Raw genomic sequence first — 22,023 nt, 5'->3', positions numbered from 1 at the left:
TACAAAATTAACCCAACCCCCCCACCCCTGCCCCTAAAAACCTGAACCCCCACCTGCCTGAATACAAAATTACCCCAATGCCCCACCTGCCCCTAAAAACCTGAGCCCTACCCACCCTAAATACAAAATTAGCCCACCCCACCCCTAAAAACCCGCCTCGACCCTAAATGCAAAATAACCCCGACCCCCACCCCACCCATACCCCTAAAATCCCGAACCCCCCACCCGCCATAAATATAAAATTACCCTGACCCCCACCCCTAAAAACCCACCCACCCTAAAAACATAAGTACCCCAACACCCCAAATACAAAATTACCCTGACCCCCACCCCGGCCCTAAAAACCCGATCCCCCCACCTGCCCTAAATACAAAATTAACCTGGCCCCCACCACTAAAAACTTGACCCCCATCCTCCCAAATACAAAATTACCGCAACCCCCCACCCCGCCCCTAAAAACAAAATTACCCCGACCCCCATCCCTGCCCCTAAAAACAAAATAACACCGACCCCCCACCCCCACCCTTAAAAACCATATTACTGATCCCCCACCACTTAAAAAAAATTAAATAACCTAACCATCCCAACCCCTTCACCCCCGCCCCATCTCTAAATCTACCCCATACCCTGTCCAGCCCCACTTACCTGACCGCGTCCTCTTCCTTTTTCTCTGCCGTAACTACGCATGTGCGTTGTTTAGCACATGCGTGATTAAGGAAGAGAAAAATGCCTGCGTTTTTCAGGCCAGCGTTGTTCCGCTTGTGTGAACAATGAAGACGTGGTTCTAGTTGCGTTGTTCCGGATCTTTCGCATATACAGTCCAAAACTTGCCTATGTGCGTGTATGATGTTCATATGATAGCTAGGAAAACTGTTAAATGCCTACAGAGTGATACTATTTTACTGATCCTATTGAATTATTGATTTTCAAGAACTGACGCTGACAAACATGTTTGATCCATAAACTGTTCTGGGAAGCTAACACTATTCATTGGCCTCTGGCGATTTTTCTGTGGGTGTCGTTGAAATCATCTGTCTTGGGATAACCATACTTGCATACTTGCATACTTTAATAGCTGTGGTGATTTACCTTTCACATTTGTGAATTATTTGTAAATATGAATAATTCCAATAAAAATGATTTTAAAAAGAGAATTATTGTTCTGTAAGTATCTGTATGCCCCTACCTGCTCATCTCCTGGATATATACTCTCTCCACCGTCCCTACAAGTCTACACATCCTATCTTCCCTTTACTGCATTCAGGTTGACGAGCCCACCCATCTATTCATTCTTCTAAATTCATGTTTTCTCCTCCTTGTGTTACACCTTCGGTTCAATTTAGTTTTACTATTCATTACTTTCTGTTTCATTGCGACGAGAACTGGTTTCTCTGTGGTTCCCGTTCTGTATAACCCAATAACCATTACGATCCGTAGTGCAAGGCTATTTAAAAAATGTTAATAAATGAATCAATTAATACATTTATAAGTGGTGGTAGGAAGTCAAGAAGTTTGTCCAACAGGAACAAAAATAGCCTTTCAAAATGGAATCGTATAGATATTGAGAAAACACCCTTCACAGGTAGTGCAACTCCATGAACGATAATATGGGGCTGGTTTTGGAAACAGCACCCTTTGCATTTGATAAGATTGCACACACTGTATTGTAGACCACATACAAACCCTAAGCACAGAAACCACCTACGATTGGTGAGTATTTGTGAGCATGCTTTGCTAGAGCCACCAACGTGCTCAGTAAAGACACAGTGGACCTACGTGAGGGCATGGTGTTTGTATCCAGTGATGTGGGGACGGAATCCCTTAAATCACATATGCCTTATCAGTAACTGAAAATATATTCACGTAGATTAGACACACACGATTGGTGCACGTTTCACTGTTGGAAATACACCGATGCATTCTGTACGCCAGGGACAGCCTATCCTGGTGAGATGTTTCTTTATTACATGATTAACCTTCTGTATATCAAGCTAAACTAGCCCTTCCAACATTTTGCTGCGAGTAACCCAGGCCCTGCCTTATGAAGGTGCCCTGTTTAACCTCTTAAGTGCGGAACACACCCTCCCTGGTGCGGGTCACGACCAGTGGCCGACACCAGGAAGGGCATTAATAAATCCTCGGGTGCGTCGCACCCGAGGATTTTTTTTTTTTTTTCCCCCCCCCCGGGAGACACGGAAGCTACCGTGTCTCCCCCCGCCCCCCACCCACCCCTTTGTGACGTCAGCGCTCCCCTTTCTTACGAGGCCTTCCTGAAAGTGTTTCCTGGCCCCCGGTCGCAGCTGTGCTGCGATCGGGGGCCAGGAAACACTTTCAGGTTTCCTGGCTCCCCCGATCGCAGCACAGCTGCGATCGGGGGGGCCAGGAAACATTTTGAAAAGGCCTCGTAAGAAAGGGGAGACTCTCCCCTTTCTTACGAGGCCTTCTGAAACTGTTTCTGGCCCCCAGCTGTGCTGCGATCGGGGGCCAGAAACAGTTTCAGAAGGCCTCGTAAGAAAGGGGAGAGTCTCCCCTTTCTTACGAGGCCTTTTCAAAATGTTTCCTGGCCCCCCCGATCGCAGCTGTGCTGCGATCGGGGGCCAGGAAACCCCACTAGACACCAGGGATTTCACTTTTGGAGGGCGGCCCCCCGGAAAACGGGCCGCCCCCCCGCATAATTTTTTTTATTAAAAAAAAGGTAGGTGCCCCCTGGGGGGGGGGGGGGCGCGATCGCGCCCCCCCCAGGGGATTTTTTTTTTTTCAAAAAAAAAAATTAAATGACAGGGGGTCGCCCGTGGGCAGGGTGACCCCCTGTGGGGGCAATTTTTTTTTAGATGTTGTAGGGTTTCCCTGGGGGCCATTTTGGCCCCCAAGGAAACCATACAGCAACTAAAAAAAATATATATGTATATATCTATATATATATATATATCTATGTAGATAGATATATCTAGGTACATGGATATATCTATAGATATATCTATGTAGATATATATATATATATATATATATATATATATATATATATAGGTAGATCTGTATCAAAGAGATTTATAAAGCGCGCTACTCACCTGTGAGGGTCTCAAGGCGCTGCTGGGGGGGGGGGACAGGGGGAGGGAAAGGGGCTAGGAGGTTCACTGTTCAAAAAGCCAGGTTTTGAGGCCCTTCCTGAAAAGAAGTAGGTTTTGGGTCTTGCGAATGTGGGTTGTGAGTGCGTTCCAGGTTTTGGGTGCAATGTAGGAGAAGGATCTGCCCCCGGTGGTGGTGTGTTTGATGCGGGGGACAGAGGCGAGAGAGAGGTCAGCTGAACGGACGTTTCGTGTGGGGGTGTGGAAGGTGACTCTCGTTGAGGTAGGCAGGGCCTGTGTTGTGGAGTGATTTGTGTGTGAGGATGAGGATCTTGAAGGTGATCCTTTTGTCAATGGGGAGCCAGTGGAGGGATTTGAGGTGTGGAGAGATGTGTTCGTGTCGGTGGAGGTCGAGGATGAGTCGTGCTGCTGAGTTCTGGATGCGTGTAGTTTGCACTTGAGTTTTAGAGTGGTGCCGGCGTAGAGGGCGTTTCTGTAATCAAGCCTGCTGCTGATGAGTGCGTGAGTGACAGTTTTTCTGGTCTCTGTGGGGATCCATTTGAATGTTTTTCAGTATACGGAGTTTGTTGAAGCATGAGGAGGTAAGAGCGTTGATTTGTTGGGTCATAGAGAGGGAGGAGTCTCGGATGATGCTGAGGTTGCGTGCGTAGTTGGCGGGGGTGGGTGCAGGGCCTAGCGTGGTGGGCCACCATGGGGGGTCCCAGGTTTTTTTGGTGAGGGCCAAAGAGGATTATTTCGGTTTTGCTTGAGTTGAGTTTCAGGTGGTTGGCTGTCATATATACATCACTTTTGTCAATATGTGTGTGGTTTCCCTGGGGGGAAAAGGGTCCGACTTGTCTAGTGGCAGTTTTAGTGCCATAAAGAAGCGCAGAAGGTTTATATGCCTACTGCAAAGAGCACATCTGTATTTTATGTAAATAGCTGAGTACATTAGTAAAGTCTATGGAGAGATGAAGGGCACTTTTGCTGGGTGGTAATGAGGGAATCCGAGGAGGAGGGAGTGGGAGCACGAATAATGATTGTTGGACTGGGCGCAGGAGGTGCTAAAGACTGTGACGAATGGTATGTGACAAGGTGTTTTTTGAGTGTCTTGAAAGTACGTGCTGATTGAGGGAAGAAGCGCAGGTAAGGTGGCCTCTACTGTTGCACGTATCTCACACACACCATCGATTTTGTGACTGTCTACGTAGGCTAGTGTTTTAGAGCAACAGTTTAGCCAATAGCAGAGATGGCATCTTGATGGATGACTGCTGCCTGCACTCGGGTTATAGAGGACCGCTCTGACATGGGATCAGAGACTGAGACATCAGATACTGAGACAGCATCTGAGGGATAGGACAATGGCGCAGACTCTGGGAGTGATTTTTCAGTCAGAGGAGTCCCATTCGAAAACTCCTCTTCCAGTACATTATGAGGGAGGTGATGAGGACAGTCCTGCTGTCCCTTCGCAAGCTGTTCGTGCAACTGGGTAATAGTGGGTTAGGCCAACCCAGAGAGCAGGTGAATGCGGCGGCAAGCAGAGAGAGAGTGATCTCTTGGGAGCTCACCAATTTAGTTCAGCCCCAAATTCCACCACCCAAATCATATTGTGGAGACATCAAAATTGTCTATGGCAAAACAAACTGGTTTTGTAAGGCAGGCACCTGTGTTTTTGGTCCTGGATTCGGCGGCCATATAGAGAAACACACTAAACCCAAACATTTCTGGAAACTAGACATTCGGGGGAGTCCACAGAGGTGTGACTTGTGTGGATTCCCCAAAGTTTTCTTACCCAGAATACCCTGCAAAGCTGAAATGTTGAAAAAAAAACTCTATTTTTCTCGCATTTCTGTCACACAAACTACAGGAATATGCTGGGATCCACAACATTCCTACCACCCAGTGACTCCTCACCTGTCCTGATAAAAACACTACCCCACTTGAGTGCCTACACCTAGTGCCTGTGTCAGGAATGGATCACCCCAGGGTCAACAGCTGCCTCACGTAAGGACCAACATTGACCGTTGTGTGATCTATTCCTGTCGCAGGCACCAGGCCTAACCACACAAGTGAGGTATCATATTTATCGGGAGACTTGGGGGAACGCTGGGTGGAAGGAAATTTGTGGCTCCTCTCAGATTCCAGAACTTTCTGTCACCGAAATGTGAGGAAAACGTGGTATTTTAGCCACATTTTGAGGTTTGTAAAGGATTGTGGGTAACAGAACCTGGTCCGAGCCCCACAAGTCACCTCATCTTGGATTCCCCTGGGTTTCTAGTTTTCAAAAATGTGCTGGTTTGCTAGGTTTCCCCAGGTGCCGGCTGAGCTAGAGGCCAAAATCCACAGGTAGGCACTGTTTTCTATGAAAAAATGTGATGTGTCCACGTTCTGTTTTGGGGCATTTCCTGTCGCGGGCGCTAGGCCTACCCACACAAGTGAGGTATCATTTTTATCGGGAGACTTAGGGGAACGCCGGGTGGAAGGAAATTTGTGGCTCCTTTCAGATTCCAGAACTTTCTGTCACCGAAATGTGAGGAAAACTGGTTTTTTTAGGCACTTTTTGAGGTTTGCAAAGGATTCTGGGTAACAGAACCTGGTCCGAGCCCCGCAAGTCACCCCTCCTTGGATTCCCCTAGGTCTCTAGTTTTCAGAAATGGACAGGTTTGGTAGGTTTCCCTATGTGCCGGCTGAGCTAGAGGCCAAAATCTACAGGTAGGCACTTCTCAAAAAACACCTCTGTTTTCTTCCAAAAATTTGTATGTGTCCACGTTGCGCTTTGGGGCGTTTCCTGTCGCGGGCGCTAGGCCTACCCACACAAGTGAGGTATAATTTTTATCGGGAGACTTGGGGGAACGCCGGGTGGAAGGAAATTTGTGGCTCCTCTCAGATTCCAGAACTTTCTGTCACCGAAATGTGAGGAAAACTTGTTTTTTTAGCCAGTTTTTGAGGTTTGCAAAGGATTCTGGGTAACAGAACCTGGTCCGAGCCCCGCGAGTCACCCCTCCTTGGATTGCCCTAGGTCTCTAGTTTTCAGAAATGCACAGGTTTGGTAGGTTTCCCTAGGTGCCGGATGAGCTAGAGGCCAAAATCTACAGGTAGGCACTTCTCAAAAAACACCTCTGTTTTCTTCCAAAAATTTGGATGTGTCCACGTTGCGCTTTGGGGCGTTTCCTGTCGCGGGCGCTAGGCCTACCCACACAAGTGAGGTATCATTTTTATCGGGAGACTTGGGGGAACGCCGGGTGGAAGGAAATTTGTGGCTCCTCTCAGATTCCAGAACTTTCTGTCACCGAAATGTGAGGAAAACTTGTTTTTTTAGCCACTTTTTGAGGTTTGCAAAGGATTCTGGGTAACAGAACCTGGTCCGAGCCCCACAAGTCACCTCATCTTGGATTCCCCTGGGTTTCTAGTTTTCAAAAATGTGCTGGTTTGCTAGGTTTCCCCAGGTGCCGGCTGAGCTAGAGGCCAAAATCCACAGGTAGGCACTGTTTTCTATGAAAAAATGTGATGTGTCCACGTTCTGTTTTGGGGCATTTCCTGTCGCGGGCGCTAGGCCTACCCACACAAGTGAGGTATCATTTTTATCGGGAGACTTAGGGGAACGCCGGGTGGAAGGAAATTTGTGGCTCCTCTCAGATTCCAGAACTTTCTGTCACCGAAATGTGAGGAAAACTTGTTTTTTTAGGCACTTTATGGAGGTTTGCAAAGGATTCTGGGTAACAGAACCTGGTCCGAGCCCCGCAAGTCACCCCTCCTTGGATTCCCCTAGGTCTCTAGTTTTCAGAAATGGACAGGTTTGGTAGGTTTCCCTATGTGCCGGCTGAGCTAGAGGCCAAAATCTACAGGTAGGCACTTCTCAAAAAACACCTCTGTTTTCTTCCAAAAATTTGTATGTGTCCACGTTGCGCTTTGGGGCGTTTCCTGTCGCGGGCGCTAGGCCTACCCACACAAGTGAGGTATCATTTTTATCGGGAGACTTAGGGGAACGCCGGGTGGAAGGAAATTTGTGGCTCCTCTCAGATTCCAGAACTTTCTGTCACCGAAATGTGAGGAAAACTTGTTTTTTTAGCCACTTTTTGAGGTTTGCAAAGGATTCTGGGTAACAGAACCTGGTCCGAGCCCCGCGAGTCACCCCTCCTTGGATTGCCCTAGGTCTCTAGTTTTCAGAAATGCACAGGTTTGGTAGATTTCCCTAGGTGCCGGATGAGCTAGAGGCCAAAATCTACAGGTAGGCACTTCTCAAAAAACACCTCTGTTTTCTTCCAAAAATTTGGATGTGTCCACGTTGCGCTTTGGGGCGTTTCCTGTTGCGGGCGCTAGGCCTACCCACACAAGTGAGGTATCATTTTTATCGGGAGACTTGGGGGAACGCCGGGTGGAAGGAAATTTGTGGCTCCTCTCAGATTCCAGAACTTTCTGTCACCGAAATGTGAGGAAAACTTGTTTTTTTAGCCACTTTTTGAGGTTTGCAAAGGATTCTGGGTAACAGAACCTGGTCCGAGCCCCGCGAGTCACCCCTCCTTGGATTGCCCTAGGTCTCTAGTTTTCAGAAATGCACAGGTTTGGTAGGTTTCCCTAGGTGCCGGATGAGCTAGAGGCCAAAATCTACACGTTGCGCTTTGGGGCGTTTCCTGTCGCGGGCGCTAGGCCTACCCACAAAAGTGAGGTATCATTTTTATCGGGAGACTTGGGGGAACGCCGGGTGGAAGAGAATTTGTGGCTCCTCTCAGATTACAGAACTTTCTGTCACCGAAATGTGTGGAAAACTTGTTTTTTTAGCCACTTTTTGAGGTTTGCAAAGGATTCTGGGTAACAGAACCTGGTCCGAGCCCCGGGAGTCACCCCTCCTTGGATTGCCCTAGGTCTCTAGTTTTCAGAAATGCACAGGTTTGGTAGGCTTCCCTAGGTGCCGGCTGAGCTAGAGGCCAAAATCTACAGGTAGGCACTTCTCAAAAAACACCTCTGTTTTCTTCCAAAAATTTGGATGTGTTCACGTTGCGCTTTGGGGCGTTTCCTGTCGCGGGCGCTAGGCCTACCAACACAAGTGAGGTATCATTTTTATCGGGAGACTTGGGGGAACGCCGGGTGGAAGGAAATTTGTGGCTCCTCTCAGATTCCAGAACTTTCTGTCACCGAAATGTGAGGAAAACTTGTTTTTTTAGCCACTTTTTGAGGTTTGCAAAGGATTCTGGGTAACAGAACCTGGTCCGAGCCCCGCGAGTCACCCCTCCGTGGATTGCCCTAGGTCTCTAGTTTCCAGAAATGCACAGGTTTGGTAGGTTTCCCTAGGTGCCGGCTGAGCTAGAGGCCAAAATCTACAGGTAGGCACTTCTCAAAAAACACCTCTGTTTTCTTCCAAAAATTTGGATGTGTCCACGTTGCGCTTTGGGGCGTTTCCTGTCGCGGGCGCTAGGCCTACCCACACAAGTGAGGTATCATTTTTATCGGGAGACTTGGGGGAACGCCAGGTGGAAGGAAATTTGTGGCTCCTCTCAGATTCCAGAACTTTCTGTCACCGAAATGTGAGGAAAACTTGTTTTTTTAGCCTCTTTTTGAGGTTTGCAAAGGATTCTGGGTAACAGAACCTGGTCCGAGCCCCGCAAGTCACCCCTCCTTGGATTCCCCTAGGTCTCTAGTTTTCAGAAATGCACAGGTTTGGTAGGTTTCCCTATGTGCCGGCTGAGCTAGAGGCCAAAATCTACAGGTAGGCACTTTGGAAAAAACAGCTGTGTTTTCTATAAAAAAAATAGGATGTGTCCATGTTGTGTTTTGGGGCATTTCCTGTCGCGGGCACTAGGCCTACCCACACAAGTGAGGTATCATTTTTATCGGGAGACTTGGGGGAACACAGAATAGCAAAACAAGTGTTATTGCCCCTTATCTTTCTCTACATTTTTTCCTTCCAAATATAAGAGAGTGTGTAAAAAAGACGTCTATTTGAGAAATGCCCTGCAATTCACATGCTAGTATGGGCACCTCGGAATTCAGCGATGTGCAAATAACCACTGCTCCTCAAAACCTTATCTTGATCCCATTTTGGAAATGCAAAGGTTTTCTTGATACCTCTTTTTCACTCTTCATATTTCAGCAAATGAATTGCTGTATACCCAGTATAGAATGAAAACCAACTGCAGGGTGCAGCTCATTTATTGGCTCTGGGTACCTAGGGTTCTTGATGAACCTACAAGCCTTTTATATCCCCGCAACCAGAAGAGTCCAGCAGACAAAACGGTATATTGCTTTCAGAAATCTGACATCGTAGGAAAAAGTTACAGAGTAAAACATATAGAAAAATGGTTGTTGTTTTCAGTTCAATTTCAATATTTTTTTATTTCAGCTGTTATTTTCTGTAGGAAAACCTTGTAGGATCTACACAAATGACCCCTTGCTGAATTCAGAATTTTGTCTAGTTTTCAGAAATGTTTAGCATTCCGGGATCCAGCATTGGTTTCACACCCATTCCTGTCACTAACTGGAAGGAGGCTTAAAGCACCAAATATAGTAGAAATGGGGTATGTCCCAGTAAAATGCCAAATTTGTGTTGAAAAATTTGGTTTTCTGATTCAAGTCTGCCCGTTCCTGAAAGGTGGGAAGATAGTGATTTCAGCACCAGAAACCCTTTGTTGATGGCATTTTCAGGGAAAAAACCACAAGCCTTCTTCGGCAGCCCTTTTTTCCCATTTCTTGGGAAAAAACTAAATTGTCACTGTATTTTGGCTATTTTCTTGGTCTCCTCCAGGGGAAACCACCAACTCTGGGTACCATTAGAATCCCTAGGATGTTGGAAAAACAGGACGCAAATTTGGCGTGGTTAGCTTATGTGGACAAAAAGTTATGAAGCCCTAAGCGCGAACTACCCCAAATAGCCAAAAAAGGGCTCAGCCCTGGCGGGGGAAAGGCCCAGCAGCTAAGGGGTTAAGCAGTCATACAGTGCTTTGCACTACCATGCCTCAAAATGTCATCTACAAGCCTTGCTTTCTCCCTCTCTCTCCCAACACTGCTCAAGGCCGGCTACTCTTTTTTCCAGATGGTCAAAAAAATAACCCTTCTGAACACACCTGCTCCCATCCCAGCACTAGCTCTGCAATGCATCTTCCTCTCAAGGGAAGGAAGTGCCAGGGAAATCTTTGAGTGCGATTTTGTTTGGGATTCGGCTGAACCAACAGGAAGGATATTGTTTAGAGTAATCTTTGAACGTTGAGGTGTGAAAGACAATTGTTGGTTCTGCACCACTAGGGGGTTAGCTCGAGGGAAGGAATTAAGCCACCAGCTCCAATATATAAGCATGGTGTCTGATTTAAATTGAGAAGACTGATTTTCACACTTATATCTGATATTTGACGTTTGTGAAGTTTGAAATATATGTGCTGCATATGTACCTGATTTTCCAAAAGGACAACTATGACACATAAAAGGCATAAATATTTTTTTTATGCTTTTACAGAATAGCAGGTACAATTGAAAACCTTTTGAAATGGGTTCTCTAGTTTGCAGATGTATGCACCCTGTCCAGGTAGGGACTACAATCCTAGTCAGTGTAAATCAGATACATAACCTAAATTAACCTGTTCTCACTCTCTGGTAGCTTGCCACAGAGTAGTCAGACTTAACTTAACAGGCAATTTGTAAGGTATTTGTGCAATGTTTAATTACAGTAACACAGTGAAAGAAACCACAAAAAAGATGCCACACAAGTTTTATATCAGGACAGCAAAAACAATGAATATTTTGTCTACATATCTGTTTTCAAACATATAGGTAATCATCACATATGGAAGTGCTTGTGTGCTCCTATTCAAGTTTTTAAAGTAAGCTTCTTAGCTTCCTTGCGATCCCTGTCGGAATTCATCAATTGGATTCCTGATAGTTAGATTGGGACACAACAATGCTCCACATGTCACTGGAGTGGTTAGCACATGGGAGACGTCTCTCTGTCCCTCGCGATCGTTGATTCCCAACTCCAACTGCCTGCAAAAGCACAGTGTAGTCTGATAATCACAATACCTTTCCGCAGTCTGGGTGAGCGACGTCACTTGGGTTGCTCCGGCAACACAGAGGTTGGGGGAGTCATGCTGAAGCAATCCAAATGCTAGGGGCCTCCCCAAGCAATCGGGAACTGTGGAGTTACTCTGGTTGCTCTGGCAACAGTGGGGCAGGGGAGCCGTGCTGAAGGAGGGATTCTTCCGATACCACATTCTCCATCAGCAGCAAAGTGAGCAGCTGCTGGCGGTGCACAGGGAAGCTGCACGCACAAATGGAGAGCACCCCAGGTTTGAGGTGCATGCCCTGACCCAACCAAGCATGGGGTGCAGGGCAAGTGCCAGTCAGGGAAGATGTGAGCACTGATCCTTAAAGGCAACCACGGTTGTGGGGATACCGGTGTAGTCTTTGATGGCCCTAAGACTTTGACACCAGGCAAGCCAACAACCCATTGAAGGTCTTGGGTTAAAGAGTTTGTAGAGGGGTAGTCTCAAACCTTTTTCACTGCAAGGAGGAAGAGGCAGCAGGCCAACACAGCAGAGAAAGTTGCAAAGTAGCAGTCCCTCCTGGCAGCAAAGCTATCAGCAGGCAGCAAACCAACACAACATAGCAAGTGGTAAAGTGGCAGTCCCTCCTGCACTTGCCAGATTGAAAGGACAGTTTAAAACTCCCCACACAGGCTCTGCAGAGGCAGGCCTTAGACAAGTTTGCAGGTCTACTGTAGTGGGTGGCACAATCAGTGCTGCAGGCCCACTAGTAGCTTTTATTTACAGGCCCTAGGCACATATAGTTCGCTTTACTGGGGTCTTACAAAACAATTAAATATTCCAACTGTGGATAATCCAAAGCTACCATGGTTTAGAGTACTGAGTGCCTTCATTTTAGAACTGGTCAGCAGTGGTAAAGTGTCCAGGATCCTAAAAGCCAGCAAAAATGAAGTCAGAACACAAGAGGTCAGAGGGCAAAATGTTAAAGGAAACCATGCCAAGGATGCCAGGTCTAACAGAAACTATTACCAAGTCCCAACTACACAGAGGTCAAAATACCAGTTAACCAAAGTCCAGTTAAAGTTGTGGCATTACACAGTAAAAGGTGGACTGCTTTCAGTTTCTTACCTACCCCATTTTGGCTTAAATATGTCCAAGCTATGAATTGTGTCTTGAAAGATGAGGTACAAGCCTGCCATGCTGGTTTATTCATGCTAAAAACAATGGCATGTTTTATCCAGGTGTGTTGGTCAAAGACTAGCATAAGCTCTATTGGATACTTAAGAGATACCATGGCATTCCAAAACAGGCATTGAGGTCCCAGGAATCTGTCAGGTGAGTACAGGGGCCTAGCTAACAGTTGAGGGTTTGGTGATGCACATTTCACATAGAGTATCACACTGCCATGATTTACAAGTGTGCACCAATAGCTGAACTTTTGAGGGGACAATGAACTCACACAGGCCCCTCTGACTTTTCTGATTTACCCCTAACAGGCCCCTTTTGTGGTAGGCTATTTATCTGTCATTCCCTTTGTACCAAACATCCAGGGCCTGATTCACAAAGGTAAACTTACACTATAGTGTCAGTTTTTTCAGGATCCGCAAACTACAAGTTAATAGTAATTTTACGACTGAGGAGACTTCACAATTGGGGCAGAGAAATTCACACATAAACTGATAGGAGAGACCTACATTCTCTGTCCATGTTTCTCTATTGGACACATGCTGAGGGTGTCATTTTTGTGAGGCATGCTCCAATGCAAATGACGCTATCTATCTATCTATCTATCTATCTATCTATCTATCTATCTATCTATCTATCTATCTATCTATCTATCTATCTATCATGCTGCAGATATATAAATATACATTTATATGTGGATACTTTCTTTTCGATTGGTCCGACTAAAAGACTGAGGCCCATATTTATATTTTTTTAGCTCCGCATTTGCATAATTTTTTGATGCGAAAGCGGCACAAACTTACAAAATACAATTGGATTTTGTACGTTTGTGCCACTTTTGCGTCAAAAAGCGCCACACATGAGGCGCTAAAATAGTATAAATATGGGCTTGAATATATTATAATGCTGCGTTAGGTCACATTATGATAAAATATAAATGCAATATGAAAACACAAATGCACAGCTCATCTTTTAAGCAGGAAATCCACACATAAAATGATAGGAGAGATATATACTCTCTGTCCATGTTGCTCTATTGGACACATGCTAACGGTGTCATTTGTGTGAGGCATGCTCATATGCAAATGACGGTATCTATCTATCTATCTATACATTTATATGTGAATACTTTCTGTACAATGGGTCCAACTAAAAGACTGAATATATTATAATACTGCGCTAAGGCACATTATGATAAAATATAAATGCAATATGATAAAACAAATGCGCAGCTCATCTTTTAAGCAGGACAATTTGTAACAATTTCTTCTTGTAAGTTAGGCCAAAGTGTTTTATTGATGATGTAGCAGGAGATCATCTTTTAAGCAGGATCATTTCCACCAATTTCTTCTTGTAAGTTAGGAGGTGTTTCATTGATTATTTAGCAGGAGCAGCTCTTCTGCCATCTGCTTGTGAGAAACATCCAGCGCCTAATTCACAAAGATAAACTTAAACTATTGTGTCAGTTTTTTCAGTATCCACAAACTGCAAGTTAGTAGTAATTTTACACTGAGGAGACTTCACAATTGGGGCAGAGAAATCCACGCCTAAAATGATAGGAGAGACCTACATTCTCTGTCCATATTTCTCTATTGGATACATGCTGAGGGTGTAATTTTTGTGAGGCATGCTCCTATGCAAATTACGGTATCTATCTATCTATCTATCTATCTATCTATCTATCTATCTATCTATCTATCTATCTATCTATCTATCTGTCTATCTATCTATCTATCTATCATGCTGCAGATATATAAATATATATTTATATGCGGATACTTTCTTTTCGATTGGTCCGACTAAAATACTGAATATATTATAATGCTGTGTTAGGTCACAATATGATAAAATATAAATGCAATATGAAAACACAAATGCAGAACTCGTCTTTTAAGCAGGATAATTTGCAACAATTTCTTCTTGTAAGTTAGGCCAAGGTGTTTCATTGATGATGTAGCAGGAGCAGCTCTTCCGCCATCCATTAATGTCATGTCGAGTGTGCCTGAGAAATTTGCCAGAACTGATTAGAGCAGATATTAAATGATAATTGGACATTTAGTGCTCATCAAACAGAGAATGACAGATGGGACACTAATTAAATTATAGTTCTGACATTACTCACAATGTTTTATGAATCTTCTGCAGTGACCTTCATGCATCTCTTCATTGTGGACAGGACATGAGGGTAGACAGGAAGGAGGATGAAAACGCAGGGCAATTATGAAACAATGAATGGGTCTGGCAGCCGCCGGGGTTTGTTTTGCATTTGGAGTTTCAAATGGCAACACGAAAGTGATCGGGTAAGCAATTGACATCACACTACCGTTCTTGTATTAGTGGCAATTCATTTTAGTATCTTGTCAGCATTGTATTAATCTTGCAAAGTTGCTTAATTGACCTCATCAGGATCGTGAATTACGTCAAATTCAACAACTACAACTTGGTGCCTCAACTAAAACAGAGGTAGAGACACATAAAAGGTTGCAGATCCAAGACGAGGCTTCCTGGAATAAATCCACTCAAGGACATACCTTTCAATGCTGCAGCAGGTATAGTGGCCCATGAGTCATGGTTGTAAGCCTATGCTCCTCCCCAATATTCGCTGTGCTTTAGTACCCATCCGTTGTTTGGGGGGTGATATTCCTTGCTTGCATTAATACCCAAGGCATTCTTTCTACACCACTCTGTAATTATGTACACACATGTATCCTCAAGCGTGCCCCTCTCCACATAAACCACACACACAACCATGTGGAGAGCTCCCTCTCGAGAACAGCAATAGTTCTCCTTCTGCTTGGTGGAAGAGTCAAAACGCAAGGGTAAGGAGAGGTTGGAGGCAATAGCAAAGGACCACGAAAAAAAAGCAGAGGACCGAGGTAAGCACTCAACATAAAACCCAACAGGCTAGAATTTTCTTGATAGCATCAAGAGGACAGAGACCTGTGATGAAGCCTAATCTACACTTCTAACCCCAACCGTATTGATTCTACCTGGCAAACCCTCTCAGATGCTGGTTTCATAATCCGATGAGGTAATGGAGCTGGATTTCCTGAGGGGAGACACATTGTGAGGATTGGTGTCAGTGAAGGTGGAAAGATGGACCACACTCTAGATTGCTCTAAAGAATGAAGACGACCAATGTGATCCTCGATCCCAAAGTTACACAATAACACCAACATAAACAGGACTGAAAAAACAGTGAGCTGGAAAGACATGAAAGACAATTTTATGCACTGTTTATGCACCTAAGATGACGATATGCTGTTTGGTACCAAATATCTTGAGTTAGTGGCAAGCAGACACTTTTAGGTGCAAAGATAATAAAAGCCCGAGCTTTAGCAAGGGAGAGGAAAATACCTAAGCAGTAGTGAGACAAGACTAGTAAGTGAACACAATTCTTCCATGAATAATTAATTATGGAAAAACATTTGCTAAAGATAGATGGAAGGAACCTAGATCATTGGCAATTTAGGTTAGAATGCACAATTTTAAGTAGGGATATACAAACAATATAGAGTAGTAGAAGTGGGCTACAAAAGAAAAGAAACTGAAGAAAGAGGAGAAAATAGACAAGGCACGAGTGTCACTAAGTTTAGAAAAAAGTGAACCAGCGAGAAACAGTACTGAATTTGAAGCGCGGAGGAATTAATATGGAGAGCAAATCAAAAGAAGACACAAAATCAATGGGATCAGAAACAGGGAAAAGAGGAAAGCTGCATGCAGAGAAAACAAGGGAGAAGACCAGAAGCAAGAAAAGGAATGACAACTAAAAGAAGTGACATTACTGAAAAATAGCCAGGAGAAGAGAAAAGGAAAATATAAAAATGTACTGGCAATAAAGTAAAAGGTGACCGGAAAATGAAAAGAGGCTATCAGACAAATGCAAGAAGTGGGAACCTAAAGGGTAAGTGATGTCAGTGGAGAGAGGGGAGAAATAATATAAGGACCAGAAGTGTAGGGAAGCAAGGAGAAAAAACACGAGTGATAGCAACGGTGAAAGGCAAAATAGCAACACCCCTCCACATCGGGCAAGTATACAAAGAATTATGTGCAAAGTGCTCCACAGGTGTGGCCACTATCCAGATTAGTGACCAAATGTACGTAAGGAAATTCTCACATGAACAAATTGGTATGAATGTATCCATAGCACACTGGGTCCTTATGTCTCAAAGAGTAAGTCCATTTATTAACGAGATTCTATTCCAAATTCCATAAAAAGATGAAAAAAACAGCCAACTCCAAATTCCATAACCAGACGCAGAAAGCAGCTGACACGTGTTTCATCTATGACAACTTTATCAAGGCTGTGTACACAAAGTGTTGTCATTTGTAGTCTATAACTCAGTGGTCAAAATCGCTGGATTCGGTGTGTAGACAGGGTACCACTATAAAAATAAGTTCTCTTCTACTGTAAGTGACTCTAATTTTGTATTGGAGGGAAGCAAATCAGAAAAGAAGATTAATGTTGTGGAGAGTAGCAACTGACAAATTGAAAGGTGACAGCTACTAGCTAAATCAACGTTATACAGAAATTTTCAAAGATAACAGTGACAACAAGATAATGGCAAAAGAGAATTAAACTTAATACACTCAAAAATCTAACAGAAACCCTGACTTTAAACGTTCAGTGCAAATGAATAATGCAAAAACTGACCTATTAAGAGGCTTATTTACATGCTGCTTGCACTGTGTCACTTTTTGTGAAGCACTGGTGGTGGAGGCTGCAGGCCCTTGTGTACAATGCCACATAAAGCCTCTTTGTGTGGCTTTTCAAAGCCTTGTAGATATGGAAAAAGGCAATGCAACACAAAGCATTGAGCTGTCTTACTTTGAATCGAAGAGGTGTTCCATGGGTGTTGCTCTGGGTGTTCCCATGCAGCACCCATGGATTTTGATGCATTCCCAGATTTATAAGATTTTGCAAACCTGGGAATCTGTCAAAAGCCTACTCCTCGTCAGGGACGGAGTAAGGGAGGCACAATGAAGAGGAATATCCTTATTTCTCCCTGTTTTCTCCTCTTTCTATGTGTGCTGCATTCAGGAGGAAATCACCTCCAGTGATTGTTTTGGTGCAGGAAGGTGTCAGTTCCTACACAAAAACTTTCATGGCCCTCCTCGTAGTCATAGAAATAAATGATGAATGGAAATGCCTATCATTATAAGAAAGTCTAAATACATTTCATACGACAAAACACACTTACGATTCATGCTACTGAAAAAAACGTGAATACTTTGCTGCACATTAATTCCAGAAGAAGCGTTTAGCGTGAACAACAAGATAGGTTATTTACTGGAGTGCTGTTGGAACACAATTAAGAAACATGTTTACTGCTGTTGTGGTGTCACTCAGGAAATTGCTTACTTCTCTATTTTCTGCCTCCACACCTGGGTCTCCAGAGATATGGGTGCAGTAGGAAAAATGCAGTTCGCAGTCCCACCAGCTTTCTCCAGCTTCTCCGGGTCTCCTCGGACCCAAGGGAGAAAGGAGTATGTTGACAGCACTCAGTGTCGTAACAATAGCCCCTGCAGCACCTGCGGTGTGGAGGAGGGGTGAGCTCCAGAAGGGCCCCCACCTGCACTGTCTGCCCCTGGCCCGAGAACTCCTGACTCAGTCTGGACTCTCGCAGGCCCAACTCTGTGTATTTTGCAGGAGGGGCCCCCTCAAGTTTAGTTATGCCACTAGCAACGCTGAGCATCAGCAGACTGTCTCCTTTCATCAGCGCTGAGAGGAGATGTACAGCTGCACCGACAAGGGGCTTTCACAGAGACACTCTGAGCCTGATGCAGGGAAGGAGTGTGCAGTGGGTGATGAGGATGGATGTCTGGAGATAAGGCAACTTATTTTGCTTTTCTCTGCAGACAGTGGTGTGAGTGGTTGGCAGAAGACAAGTTATTGATTTTCTTATATCAGTGATGTAAAATGGTATCTAGGTGTGGTGAAGGTGGGTGGGAGGAGGCCAGGTATTTTTTTTAAACTCTGTATAATAAATGTGTTGATCCTTAACATCTCCATGACCCTCACGTACGTTAAAAGCAAGGGATGATGATTTGGGGTGAGGTTTGCCCTATCCAACATAACATTACAGATGGAACTGGTAAATACCAGGGATTCACCTTTGGAGTTCTGAGTGACATCATAGGCAACTTGAGCTTTGCTCTTGTTGTCTACTCAATGTCCCTCAAATAACTTTGATAAATAAAATCCTGGTTCTTTTCAGCTACCCAATTATAACTCTATGTGTTATGTATTTAAAGAGACTCATTACCATGAACAGCAGTTTTAAAATTTGTTTAGTTACTGCTATGGCATGGCAATAATGGCAAGCAAAAGTTGTCTATCACTGTTGCTAGTTACATAGAAACCAGTAAAGGTCAGACATAGAAGCTGTCTCTAAGGTTCACTCAGCTTCCTTTGTCCAAGCACTAATAACCAAAAGAAGTGAACCCTCATACCATATCATTCCAGGCCCTTTGAGACTTTTCTCAACAGACCTTCAACCACTTATTCTACCTTCAATGGTGAATGTTACCACCATGAGGTGATTTCGTGGGTAGCATCATCACGGGTCTCCATTCACTTCAGTATCCCGTTATCCAAATGAACTGAAGGATATCTCAGTGAGAAGACGAGTGACAGAAAATTAGTTAAAATTACCTTATATACTAAATGCCTATTTATTTATGTCCATAAAATGCTAAGTGTAAGATTAAAAAAAGGTGATGTTGTAAGGATCAGCAATTAATCCTATACAACTAAAATTAAGGTAGACATGTTTCAGCATAACACAGCCACTCAGTATCCATGGCTTTCATCAGGACCTATTGTTAATTAGATTACCTGAAACTTTCAAATAATCACCAAATGTAGTTATGATTTGTGGTTCAACTAGTGCTGCAACATTGGGAGCACAGAAGGGAATCTCAATGGGAGCTCCATAACTCCTCTGCCCCTGGGCAGACAATTCTGGAGGCCATACATAACATTAAAATATAGCTGGGTAAAAAAGTGACTAACAAGGATGTTTTCCATCAGGGGGTTCTAAGTGGCCTTATAGAAAACTCATCATTAACTCTCATTGTCTATTTGATGTCACTTGGTGAAAAATATTCCTGGTATTCCTTATATGTCTATATGTAAAACTGCTAATGTGCCTCCAACTAATAGATGCTCTGCACAGAATCTGTAGAGACCACTGGAGTGCCACCTGTACCATAAGTACTGTGACAAAAGTCAGAGGCATGCAAATACCATCTGTGAAAAGTGATCCAAACAAATTAAAGTGTCAAAACAAAACAAGTCTAGTGGTGGTTGTGTAATTGCATTTTAATATTTTATTTAAACTGTTGTTGTAGGAAACTAGATTGGAAAACTATGGGGAAAGCAACCTCATCCTCGATAAAAGCTGATTCTGAACTGCAACACATTTTTAGTGATTTTACTAGAGGTAAACAAGTTCCAGTGAGGAATATAAGGTTATCATTGGTAGATTGTTGCAAACAGAATCATCAGAGCAAATTGTGTATGGACACTAAAGAAATATCCATGCTGATAATATGAAACTAATTGATAAGCCAGTTCTGTATTGTTCTTGTATCCAAAAGCCGACAGAGTACTGAAAGAACAAAGTAGAGAAAAATAAAATCCAAATCCTACAACTCCCCCACCCCTTTTTGAAGGGATTGATTTTATCTGGAACACAGTGCAGTCGTAGCTGCACCTAAATCCATTAACTGTCACCCACTAGTTTCTGTGGCACTAGTGTGTCTTTTGCCCACACTTCTCTTTTTGTTTGGTCTGTCCATTGCTTCTTCCTGCACCTCAGTTACAACAAGGTCAAAGCTATTTAGATAAACAGAAAACAAGGTTCAAGATTCACACTGTGCTTTTAAAAAATGTCCAAAAGTGGTACAGTGTAAACGGGATTCAGAGCTGTTGTTGCCTAGGCCGTCATGCAGAGCATTCCACATTTTTGCTGCGTGACCATACATTTTGGCTTTTCCTGTTCTGATGAACAAAGTTTTCTTGTGGGGATGAAGGGCCTGAAGTACAAATCAAGACTGCAAAATGGCCTTGACCAGTGTACCATCCGTAGTTTGTGAGTCGGTATCTTGTTAAGGACTCGTCGGTATCCTGTTAAGGACTCGCAACATAGGGATTGCAACTTACAATTAGGAAGGGGCATACCAAGGGCGCCCTTTCCTATTTGCGACTCTCAGGCCCATGTATGATTGTTTTGTGACCGTGAATGCAATCGCAAAACAATCAGAGTTAACACCAAATTGTAGCGAAATGTTTCTTCAGAGCAGGCAGTAGTCCAACAGACCACTACCTACTCTGAAAAAATGAAAAGAAAACGTTTCATTTTTATTTTTGAAATGCATCTAATTGCATCTGCATTTTAAAAAAATGTCCTTATTGAAAAAGCAGTCACAGACATGGTGGTCCGCTGACCCCAGCAGACCACTATCTTTGTGAGTGTGGTCATTACCAAATGCGTTGCAAATTTGGACCTGCCTCGTGAATATTAATGAGGCAGGTCCTTTGCAACACATTTGGGAGTGTCTCAAACACTCTTGTACGTTACAGATTGCGACTTGCAACTTGTGACTCGCAACAATATGAAAATTGCGAGTTACAATCTGTAAAGGTCATACATCGGACCTGTAGTCTCTAAATCTAGCCCTGAGATAGCTAGGATCCCTTTCGCGTACAGCAGTGAATGCAATCATTAAGGCTTTGTAGTAAATTATTTTTTGCAAGGGCAACCACTGTAGAGCTTTGAATATCAGTTCTGCTTTATTTAGTTTAGCTGGAATGACAATATGAAATGCACCCACTAAAATCACCTGGCTGGCAGGTAAATTAGGAAGAAACCAAGGAAAAGTAACACCCAAATAGTGTAGAACCACCCACAACCTTCCAGTCCTCCCATCCCCCCTCTCCAACTGGCTGTCCTCCTCCTTCTGGTCCCTGAAAGAACTATGACCTGGTGATATCCCATAGCTGTTTTTATTCAGAGAGACAACGATATTTGTCTTCCCCCATCCCTCTTTGTGGTTTTTCTTAGTACATGGAGATTTGTTTTCCATGCTTAGTAGGTGCCATATTTTGTAGATCCACTGTTGGTGATATGGTATATGTGCGGTTTCCCAGGCCCGCATGATTACCTGTTTGGCCATGCATAGTAGATCCATCATTATTTTGCCTCTCGTGGATTATAGCGGGGACAAGAGACAGTGCTTGACCACCATGATGATGTACGCAAGCAGCCCTTGAAACGTGTTGTCAAAGATGACGCACAGACTTTCCAAAACATCCTCCCAATATGTTGTGTGCTAAACGCACTGACAGAGCAGATGCACCAGTGGCTCCATATTCCCACAGCCTCTCCAGCTGGTGCTAGCTTTTATCATGATCCATGCACTCAACCACTCCAAAGTGTGATACCAATAAGAGGCTATCTTTATTAGCATCTCCCGAGACCCTGTGCTGAATGCTGCTATTTTTATATATAAGAAAGTCACTGTCATTTCATGCTATCCCAACTGCCTTCTTTGCTCCTTTGACCATGCATTAAGATGTTATATATCTCCTATGCGTTTGACTTTGTTTTGGAAATAAGCAATATCTCCATAGGAAGCCATATCCTGCTAGCACAATTTTTAATTAATTACAGGATTAGAGAATCAGTGCCGATTTATTAATATTGAAACAGCTCCCCTTCAGCGAAAGTCCACCTATACTTGCTCAAAGGATTTGAACCTGTCAAAGTCAAACAGGCCCTCTATCCTTTTTCATCCTGCCA

The sequence above is a fragment of the Pleurodeles waltl genome, chromosome 10 (genome assembly GCF_031143425.1).
Source record: "Pleurodeles waltl isolate 20211129_DDA chromosome 10, aPleWal1.hap1.20221129, whole genome shotgun sequence".
Lineage (NCBI taxonomy): Eukaryota > Metazoa > Chordata > Amphibia > Caudata > Salamandridae > Pleurodeles > Pleurodeles waltl.
Note: the sequence above shows the minus strand (reverse complement) of the source record.